This window comes from Gallus gallus, chromosome Z (assembly GCF_016699485.2).
Source record: "Gallus gallus isolate bGalGal1 chromosome Z, bGalGal1.mat.broiler.GRCg7b, whole genome shotgun sequence".
NCBI classification, from domain to species: domain Eukaryota; kingdom Metazoa; phylum Chordata; class Aves; order Galliformes; family Phasianidae; genus Gallus; species Gallus gallus.
Window position 1 is genome coordinate 28,483,986 of NC_052572.1, and position 11,782 is coordinate 28,495,767.

An 11,782-nucleotide genomic window follows, 5' to 3' on the forward strand; every position below is an offset into this window, starting at 1 on the left:
ACCGCCGCCGTCCGGCACCACGCTTTGTGGCCGGGGAGGGCGGTGCGGCGCGGCCCCCGCCGCCAGCGCCAATGGGGAGGAGAGGCGGTGCCGCGCTCGCCCCGCCTCGCCGCCACCTGATCCCCACGCCCCCGGCCGAGTCGACCCGACCCGCTCGGCCCTGACCCCGCTCCGGCCGCGCGGGGATGCGGAGATGGCCGGGCTTTGCGTTGCCCTCCGGCCCGGGGCTGTCGGAGCAGATAAGGAAAGATTCATCCCACCCGGCGCTTTGTGCGCATCTCTGAGGAGGGGGCAAGGCTGCACCGCGCCTGGCCGCACCACCGATGGCCATCTAGTGTGCAATTCTGCTGGGCTGCAAAGGGCCACCACAGCCTCCATCTTCTCTTAGTTTTGCAGCGCTAATAAATTTTCCCAGAGGACCCAGCAGTTTAAGATGGCACTGTGCTGCTGTGTACGTACACATGCATTGCTGTGTCTTCATCTGAAGTGTTCAAACCCTTAACACTGCCCAGCACTTTGTACCAAAATCTTTACAGTGCCCTACAGTGAACATCTGCAGGTGGCTTGGGCAGAGATGCTGGTGGTGTTACCTTGCTGGTGGCCACAGACAGCCAAAGACGTTCTGGCAATTTTATGCCCTTGACTCGGGTGCTCTTCAAGACAAAATGGATGCAGTGTGCAGGAGCACCTACAGCTAGATCAGGTTGAGCCCTGACCAGCCTGAGCATTCATGTCTCCAGGGATGGGGCATCCACCACCTCTCTGGGAAACCTGTTCCAGTGTCTCACCACCTGTATAGTAACAGATTTCTTTCTTAAGTCCAGTCTAAATCTCTCCTTCTTTAGTTTGAAAAACTTGTCCTATCACAGCAGACCCCGCTAAAGAATCTCTGCCCTTCTTTCTTATAACCCCCTTTAAGATACCAAAAGGTATCGCGTCTCCTGGAGCCTTCTCTAGGCTGAATGGCCCCAGCTCTTACTGCCTGTCTTCCTAAGGGAGGTGTTTGATCCCCTGGATCATTTTTGTGGCCCTCAGCTGGACGCACCTCAACAGGTCTGCATCTCTCATTTTTTTCTCATATTCTGACCATCTTGTTCTCCTTTCAAGGCACAGTTGGTCTTTGAGAGCTGTTTTCCAGCAGAGCTTTCAGAAGATAGAATTTGAAGGCACTTAATTTTTTTACAGATGTAATTTTCATTACAGGTGTCTGAGATCTCTCTAATCAAGGCAATCACTCTTGTAGATAATCAAATCATTATTGGATGGTATTTCCTTTGCTGCTTTGGGATGAATTGAATAGATCCAACATTGATAACCAGAAATTTGGGCTCAGTTTACTTAGAATTAATGCTGCAAACATAATTATTTAGATAACATTATGCAAATCATGGATATTATTTCTGTACCATGGATCACACCTTTTAAACCTCATCCTGGAGCAGTTTTCATGGTGCACAGGTGGCTCTTTGTTATGTGCTACAGAAAGCCCCAGGAAGGAGCAGCAGTTGAGAAATCTCTAGCCACAGGCTGGCTCCAAACCCCTCAGGAATTCATGCCTCTGGCTTGGTGTGAAGCAGTAAGAAAGGCAGTGGGGACAGAGATGTCAGGGATGGATTGCCATCTGGCGCCGTGCCCTGCATAAGGCCATCAGCAGGCATACTGCACATCTGCTCCCACCTGCTTCAGCTTGGGGTGACACTGGCTCAGAGGGCAAGGTATCAACTGGAGCTGAGTTTTCTGCTGTTCAGTTCTGCCTCTTTGCAGACAGAATCCATGTAGTTACAAAAGTCTTTCTGTATTCACAAATAAAACCACAAGGTGGTTTTTGAGGAGATGCCAACTTTTAAATAGAAAAACAATAAAAGATAAAGTATATTCCCAATAGATACATTGACTTCGTCGTAATTGCATGATGGTTTTTGCTGCTTGCCTTCTGAATAGAATGAGATAACTAATCACTTATTCGAGAAAGTATTTCTTACAAATAAGTCATTATAGACGGCTCATCTGTATTAGTAACTCTCCTAAGATTGTTTGTTCAAATGGGACCATGTACTGCTCTAGAAAGTGCAGTCTGGAGAGAATACAGAAGCCTATGGGGAATCTCAAACCATGTATACTCTGTCCACATTGCTGACTCTTCTAGAACTAAATCCAATTTTAGTTCAACTTGAAAATGATGCCTGGGAGGGGCAAGACTGGAGAAATGTGCAGGTGAAGAAGGCTGCAGTCTCAAGGCATAGCCACTTCGTCTGGAAAGCACCACAGCTGGAGTGGTTGGTTGATACTAAGCTTTCTCCTTTGGAAATTCAGCATAGGCAACGTGCAGTCACTTTGGCAGAGATAGAAGCCTGGCCAATCTTGAACAGCTGGCCAACTCTCTGGTTGCCTTCTGAAAACTGCATGATGGCATTAACAATCAAAATAGGAATCCTGAACGAAGAAAGGAAGTGATAGAAAATAATAAACGATAGAGTAAGCATTCTGATTCAGCTCTTTTTTTTTTCTTTAGATGACAATTAATCATTTTACAAGTAGGTATCAGAGAGACTGAGAATTTAATACTGACTGAGACCTGCAGCAAAGTAAATTTTTTGAATCAATAGCTTGTAGAATGGCTGTTCAAATAGGAATTGAACAGCATACTACCTTGAGCCTGGAATGAGAAGATAGCATTTTAGGCCTCTCAGAGGCTGAACATATCTTACAAATGTGAGCTAAAGAAATGCAATAAAGATGAGTTGTTTAGGAACACTGAATACAGTGATCGTTGCAGCATAGCGGGAAGACAGTGGCAGTGGAATAGGTAGGGGTATTGTTGAAAGCGTAACAGTTGTCCATAATTGTATATAAAAATGAATTTCAGAAACTTGAAGCAATAGAAATAGCAGTTTTTGCATGCATATCATAAGAAAGGAAACTTCCCAGAAGAAGAGGTAGGATTGCACTGTCTTCCTACTAAGACTATTAAGTTGAAAAAGTTCAGAGATGCTTATGTATTCACCTGGTGAACAGACATCACTCAAGTAAGTAGCCAGAGCTTGGACACCCAAAGCTTGACCTTTGATATGATTCTGTGTAAGTGCTACGATGTATGTTTTGTTGGATAAAGCACAATTAGTTGGCTGGTGTCATGAAAAAAATGCATAGCAGCAGCATAACTGAACCTGTACAGGAATATTCCCCTGGTAAATTGCTATACAGTCAATGAAAAACAGCTTGGAGCAACCCAAAATATAATGGTCAAATGGCCTAGAATATATTTTCTTCATAAACCTTCTGCACTTCTGAAGACTATTTCTGACACTGTCCAATTGCAGGTGCCTAAAAAGGAATACAAAATAGGTAAAAAATGGTATAGGTCCTAAGTATTTCATCAGTCAGTTAGCACTATGAGAATTCTCTATAGATAGATAGATAGATACATGGATAGATAGATAAAGAAATCTCAGTGAACTTATTTCTCTCATCTGCTGAGCTGCAACCAAACACTGTAAACTTCTAGTGAAGTACATAGGATGCTCCTAAAGTAATGTCTCTCATTTATTTCCATGCAAATTACAGAAGATACAAAGAGCACAATGACACGATTTGATAGAACACACTCTTAGATGCAAAATACTGTTTTTCAATGTAGTCAACACTATTAGCTATGCATTTTCACCAGTGATGAACAAGAACACTTATACCACTCTTACACCAGTGGCAGTGACCTACTGTTGCTGTCACCACTACTGAAACACGCCATCACCACCTCACTGTGCTCACATCCATTGTTTGGTTTCCAGAAATGTTTAGCAAGCGTCAGTGAATGTCAATGGGTGCAATTTTTTCTCTGTAGAGGAGCTAAATCACACTTCTTCTTCATATGCATGTCCATGTCAGACATCATTTTTTCAGACTCCCCCTCTGCTGCCATCTGTCACACACCAACAGAATGCATGGGAATATTGGTGGGATTGTTCAACCTCTACTGCTGTACCACCAGCCACCACCTCTGACACTGTGGACCAGCATAATCAAATAGGAGGCATTACTTTCGGAGCGCTCTTCGTCAATCTGATGGGTTGTTATTCAAGATTAGTCACTTTACAATCCTTTATTTCACAGCCTGCTATTCCTTAAAGCCATGAAAAACACTTAAAGTAGTAAGGACGCTGCAACAAGTAAAACAGTACAAAACATGTAGGTACCAGTGCAGACTGACTCTGACATATGCTGACTTCTGCCCTGATGTAAGATTTTTTTCTGTAGAAATTACTCAACAGAAACATTTTATTTTTTTTCCTGTTGAAAAGATCACCTCTGCTGCCTTTTAAAAGAAAACTATCAGCCATGACCAGGGCTTTCAAAGGTCTCCGGTATATCAGATAAGGAATGCCTATCAAATAGCCTCTTAATCGCCAGCCTTATCTGGAAAGTCAATCCAGATAGAGGACATCCTCATTAACACCAATCATGAAATCACTTTACCAAGCAGAAACACAAGATGTGCAGGACATCTGTTTCAGCATAGCTATTTCTAATTCTATTTGCACTGAATTTGTACAAGTTATGGCTTGAAAATTTCATTTGTTTGTTTGTTTGTTTGGTTGGTTTTTCTTTTTTTCTCCCTTTTTCCCCCAGTACTGAACTATGGAAAGGAGAAGTAGATTGCAAAAACCTTTCTATGCATGCTTTGTAGACATTCTTGTAGGCAGATAAACAATAAAAAACAAATAAAATAACTTAGTCTTTAGAAAATGGAAGATAAAATTCACTGCTGTACTGTTGTGGTGATCACTACCTTTTGAGATGTCCTTACTATGATTTTTTTTTATCCTCATGAAATACTTAAGCTCTAGCATGATTTTTTTGCTTAAAGTAAAAAGGACTCTAGCTGTCTTTATGTAAACAGCATAGACCTTTACCTAATATATATATATATAATTACTTATTATATATATATATAATATATATATTACCAAGCCAGGAATATTTTTTTCCTAAGCTTATTTCTTCATTTAAAGTAGCAATACAACATAATTCTCTCATAGGCAGTTCCCACCTGAAACTAGTGGGGAGAAAATCACTTCTCAACAGTGCATGTGTGTATACAGAATTTATGGTGTGACAACCGAACTACCACCTCTTTTTTCCCCCACTTTTATACCAGTAAAAGGTAAGAGCACTGTGTATTTCTTGGAATTTGTACCTAGGCAGTAGCTGTTATGTCCCTAAATGTAACAGCTTGTTGTTCAGATAACCTAGCACCAGAATATGCTATATGATAGGCAGTGTAGTGGTAAGGGTGGACAGATAGAATCAATGAGATATGTTTGAATTCTTAATAGTCCTCAAGAGCTTGATGCAGACATTACTGCCAAACAGGTAGGATGCATTTTTGCAGTCTTTAAGCACTGTTATACTTTCACTGACCACAAATGGATGATAAAATAAAGTCTATGTTAGTAACATGGTTGGTTTCTATTAGGACCTCCTTCCTCTAACAAAGAACCCGTGACGTTATCACATCAAATAGTACTGTACTTTTCTTTATAATCAGTGAAGCATCCTCAGTAAGGTGTTCGTTGTGCAGCCTTGTGTCTTATGATAATAAATCTTCAAGCTTTTAAAACTATCTTTTTTAACTGTCAGCCCTCAGGGAATACAGGCCTTTACTGGTTCCGAACTCAGAAATACCCCTGTTCAGTGATTAGGGCTGACAATTCATGTATTTTAAAACTGCCTTTGTTTTCAGTTTTTTCATCAACTGGAATTACAATAAAAGCTCACTGTGCTTCCTCTCAAGACCGTCTTATCACTCACACACCCATACCTTCAGCAGCTTCAGGGTGCAGCTTCTGTTTTACCTGTGGTGTTGGATATATAATCTTTAACAAATCTGCTGTGTACCACACTTGCTGAGTCCACAGATTGGCCTATGAACATCCTGCAATTCCATATCATAAATCTAAACGTATATCCTATAACTCAAAGTAATAAAAGTGAAGTATTGGCACAGAGAATTGTGTGCAATCATATGCGTGTTTCCTCTTCAGAATGAATGCAGGAAGTGTAACTACTTAGGTTCTGTACATATTTCTTGGATAGATATATATACAGGCACAAGTGGATGCATAAACTTTCAGATTTTTGTTTAAATACTCAAATACAGTCTTTTTCTTATCAAGTAAATTAATGATATGACTGTTTTGGCAAAGGATAATGACACAAAGAGTTCTGATAAGGAAGTACAGGGCTATAGGGAAAGGAAGGAAAGAAAGAGGAGAAAAAATGTTAAAGAATCCCTGTGACTTCAGAAGAAAAGTTTTGTGGAATCCTTGAGCATCCTTGAATATTAACCTCTCAACGAAGCCCTCACAGCCTCATTCCTGATGTGGGGAAATGAGTGAGGAAGACACGAAATCTATGCTTCCTGTAAAGTACTGGATGTCCTCAGCACAGTTTCCCTGTTGGGGAGCAGCAAAGCCAACTGTCCCCAGGTGCAGGTGCACATGGCAGCCAGGTCTTGCAAGGCTGATAAGGAGCCAGGTACCTGTAAGAGGATGCACCAACAGTCCCAGGTAATGGACAAGCCAGGTTCAGGAACCATGCACGAGCTTGAGGCAAGAGTAGAAGGCGACAGAACAGGAGACAGGACTAGAGACAAGGTTTCAGCTTACACTTAAAGTCCATTCAGCACACAGATGTGGAGCCACGTCACAACTTAGATCCCTGGCAGCACCTGCAGGAGACCAGCATATCCATCAGACGGTGGGCCAGGCTGGTCTGGAGACAAGTGCTCCTACAGACAGCTGAGAGCATGTGGTGAGGTGAAACTGAGCTGCTCCAGCCCAGTGAGGTCAGGGCCTGCAGAGCCTCCTGGTGCACGTGGGGCCCTGACTTTCTCTGACAACTGAAGCAGCCATAACAACAGTTAGGTAGGGCCTTTCTGAAGGTTTACTTTGCCCACGAGCTTTTAGATTATTTTTAAAACTCCTGACTGATTTCCAGTGTCCTGGGGGAAGAGAAAAAAAGAAGATAAAAAAAAGTGCCAGCACCCCTAAAAGAGTCAAACCATTTTCCTACTCCACCTCCCTTTATGTCTAGGATCCTTTAGGTCAAGGATGTACAGAGTCACCCATGCTTCCCATGTGGAGAGAAGAACTGCACTGGCTCCAAGCATTGGTGGGTTTGTTCTCCATTTGCCACTATGCTCCCTCACTCTGTGACAAACTGAGCTGCTTCACATCTCTGCGACATGTCTGGGGCAGCACAGCTGCCACTGTGTCTCCAGACAAGCACCTGCTTTTTCCCAAAGTTGTAGGATTATGATTGACTGTGGCTTTTTTTTCTTTTTTCATTTATGTTTTTGTTTTTGTTTTCATAATTGTCATAGCTCCTGTGCCTAGCATGTTTTTGTCTGGTACTGAAGTTCTGTGTTTAAAAATCCACTATGAATCATTACAGAAGCCCTACCAACGTCCTCTGTAAACCCTCCAGAGGGGACGAACAGGAGGAATTATTCACTGCTGACTGAGTGATTTTCTAAATCTTTCTTTTTGTCCCTTGCTCTTTTTCAACTTGGTTCAAAGGTAAGCTCAAAGGTAACCTTGAATACTGATTCGGTTACTTAATACTTGTTACATTACACTCTTTATCAAGTTATTTGTGTCCACTGGCTTTTAAATACTAGGTATTGCTATATGATTACAGCATTGCCTATTCAAATAATTTATATCGGTAGTTGTTATCTATTATGAATACCTATGAAATACACATTGCATTGCAAGAATTTCTGTTGCCCTATCTAGTTTTATTAGGCAATAAAGAAGTTCTTCTTAGCGCAGAGAACTGAATACTGCTTACCTTAACGGCGGTATCATGACAACAAGGTTCTGAGATATTCTTTGGGAAGTAAACACTTGTCCTCTTTTATCTAGGGGTTAAATTTATTATGTACAGACTGTGTAGAGCTTGAAAATCCAGAAGTCTAAAAGGCTATTTTTCAGAGGACTCAGTTTTTCATATAAATGGGGTTTTGTTCTAATACAAAGTATTTTTGTATTAGAAATGGAATTATAACCTTTGTTTGTACTTCAGAAAGTAAACCAATTCAAACAGCTAAAGTTCAGAAGAACTTAAAAAGATCCCCAGACAACAGCAGAACAACATACAAAACAAAGCAGACAGAAACAACAGCAACAACAACCCCCCCCAAAAAAAACTGATTCAGAAATTTATCTGGATTTTCAATTAAACAACTGTTAATGAAAGCAAATAACTGTTTGACAGTCACTGACTAAATTTCCTTCCTTCTTTACAGAACTGATCACATGTCCTTATCTTCCCGAGTTTTCATTTTTCCAGAGTTTGAATAAGGTCCCTTTGCAATACTGAATCAGCCACTCAAGCATATTATTCCATTCTGTTTGAGGTGAAGGTTTAAGAAGTGCTCTTTATAAACCACAGAAACTCTGTTAAGGACATGCTTGTTTCTCCTTTACAGCTCGAAGTAAAATATTTGGGAAAAAGAGATCTGGCACTTCCTTTTGTCTCAGAGTTTGTAGAGGAGTTTCTGAGTCTTCATCTACTTAAAAAAGGCTCTTGCTTCCAGAGGTGTAAAAATTTAATGATTTTTTATCAACACATTTCTAGAGATTGCTTAAAAACGTTCTACACATGAAGTATGCAATGCCATGAAAACATTTCTATAGGGTTCCAGGTGGCCTATAAGTGGTTATGGCATTTTGTTTGGTCATAGTCTGAATGTATCTGCATATATAGATATGCGGATATAGATATATATAGATATACATAAATATAGATATATAGATATGCAGATATAGCATACAGGAGTTTAGCTATCTGCCTGATGGATCACTGAGGATGAATGTCACAGCTAGCAGAAGGGTGAAAACAGGACTGTATGAGGATAGAGGAGTGAAACAAATTCTTTCTGTGATAGCAGCTGCTAGTGTTGGTTCACCTATCTTCTTTAAGTATATTTGCAATTGATTTGATATCTCACAAACTCCTTGTGAACTTAGCTGTATGGGATCATCAACACAGACCAGGAATTAATTTGATCGGTATTGAAGAACCTGGCTCTGAAATCAAAACTGAATAAATACTTTCATGTTACATAATGTCTTAGTTAACATATAACTGGGAAAAAGCTTGAAATGTTGCAATGGCCTTGTTCTGCTATTAGATAGATCCTTTCCCTGATTGTATTAAAAAAACTGAAAAAATAAAATGATTAAATGTGTCTAAGATACAAGCTTCTAAGCTAACTGGTTCATATATACCCACTAGAGACTTGTTACAGGGCTCAGCCATAACTTCTGTAAATACTACAGCTACAGCAAGCATGCCTTACCTCAGGGTGGCATGATCTCAGCATGACTTAACATTCACTTACACTCCCTGAACTCGACATTGATGGCACATGATTTGTACGGTCACGACTGCAGCTCTGGCCAAAGAGCCGTGTGAAAATAATTGTCTCTGTGCAGTGCTGCATTAACACAAACTGCCTCTTAGCAGGACTCTTTAACACCATAATGGGCCACATCTAATTCAGGAAATTGTTATTTCATACAGTATATTGTGTTGAAATCACAGCTCAAGTGAAGAAGGAATCACACGCAGATGTGGGGAGCAGCTACAAAAGTAGGCTGCAGCAGGAAGTTGAAAAATGCTGCTCTATGGCTCACATTAAATAGGAAATGCTGATAAGAGCAAATAAGGTTTATGTGAAAGGAAAATGAGCAAGTAGTGATGAGACAGGACTGATCAACGGAGAAGAATAAGAGGGAAGAACTGAGTGAGGAATAAAAATATGTGTAGCTCTGAAAGCAAAGTAAAAAAAAAAAAAAAAAAAAGAGCAAATAACAACCTATTTCCTAAATAAGGCAAGTGCTCTAAGGATACAGTATTGACTCTAAATATTCTAAAACAGTGTCCTGCTGCATCCATCTAGTGACTGGGTTCGAACTGCAAAAACAAGCATACATTTTCATTTCATGATTTTCAGATCTTCTATGGTATAAAATGTAGCTGCTATGTCACACCCAGTAATTAAAGCAGCATAGAAATATACCATGATGAAGGAAGCTGAGAAATCTCAGATGCTACTAACAATTCCTTCAGTGTATTTAAAAATAATGATGACACAGCAAGGACCCATTACCTCACAATTTTTTTGTCATTACAGCCATTCTCTTGAATACACACATGGCAAAATATTCATTAATCCATAAACAGAAATAAGAGGGAGCTGGAATTTCCACAGTATTATAGCACCTCAGAAGTTATATATTTTCATATTATACCTACTCATATAGAACACTCTGCTTGCTACCCACAAGTTAATCTGATACATGCATGTTGGTTTTGCAGTGGATACTGAGTTACTTAAGAGCAGTCTGTTAATTTATTGCTGTAGTGATGAGAATATTAAAGATCACCTTCATCTTCGGTGCTAATATATTAGTCTTCCTAAATGCAAATATTTAAAATGTATCTTTGCTGTACTTACGTTTACCAATTGCAAAATGGCATTATGCAACTCTGTCTTTGGCAGCCTTTTTAAAAAGTTGGATTAAATAATAAAACCAACTCACCTTTACTTTTTACTGGATTAAGGTTAACATAAACCAGAAACAAGCAAAGTATAATTGCACTTCTTCATCTGAGCGACAACTGCTTTTAAGAACAGTGTGCCACCACAGTTATTTCTGCCATGTAATCAGAATTAATACTGGAGATCCTTCTCACTGCTTCAACACAAAACATCTATTGATCAATATCAACATTAGAATAAACTTAAAGGACAGAAATATGGCTTTCTAAAGAAACAGCTTATGCTCATTTGTAGGAAAAATGCTGGGCAAGGAGCATTGACTAATACAGTCTGTACCCTCTTGCCTAAGCAATTTTTAATCAAGATAAGCAACATACATTGGTTAGTGGGACTTGGTTCTCAGGAGCTCTTAAAGTAATAAAACACAAGTGTGGTAATGAAATATAAAGACTAGATTCTGCTTGCCTGGTCATACCTCCTTTAATAACTCCTTTAGTAAAACATGAGAAAAACTAAAGAATTATGCTCAGGTAACCCATTGGGTTCATGAAAGGCAGGTTCTGCTTGACTAACCTCATCTCCTTCTATGATTGAGTGACTCACCTGATGGATGAGGGAAAGGCTGTTGATGTAGTCTTCCTAGCCTTCAGCAAGGCCTTTGACACTTTCTGCCACAGCATTCTCCTAGAAAAGCTGGCAGCCTGGAAAAGCTTGGACAGGAACATCCTTTGCTGAGTGAAGAACTGGCTGGATAGGTGGACTTAGAGCATGGTGGTGAATAGAGTTAGATCCAACCGGCAGCTGGTCATGAGTGGTGCTCCCCAGGGGTCAGTGTAGGGGCCTATTCTATTCAATATCTTTATTAATGACTTGGACAAGGGGATTGAGTGCACCCTCACTAAGTTTGCAGATGAGACCAAGCTGGAGGGAAGAGTGGATCTATCTGGGGTGGGGAAGGCCTTACAGAGCAATCTGGACAGGCTGGATTGCTGGGCTGAGGCCAGTGGGATGAAGTTCAACAAGGCCAAGTGCCGGGTCCTGCACTTTGGCCACAACAACTCCATGCAACACTACGGGCTTAGGGCAGAGTAGCTGGCAGACTGCAGAAGAAACAGACCTGGGGGTGTTGGTCAGCTCTTGACTGGCTATGAGCCAGCAGTGTGCCCAGACAGCCAAGAAGGCCAATGGCACCCTGGCTTGTTTAAAAAATAA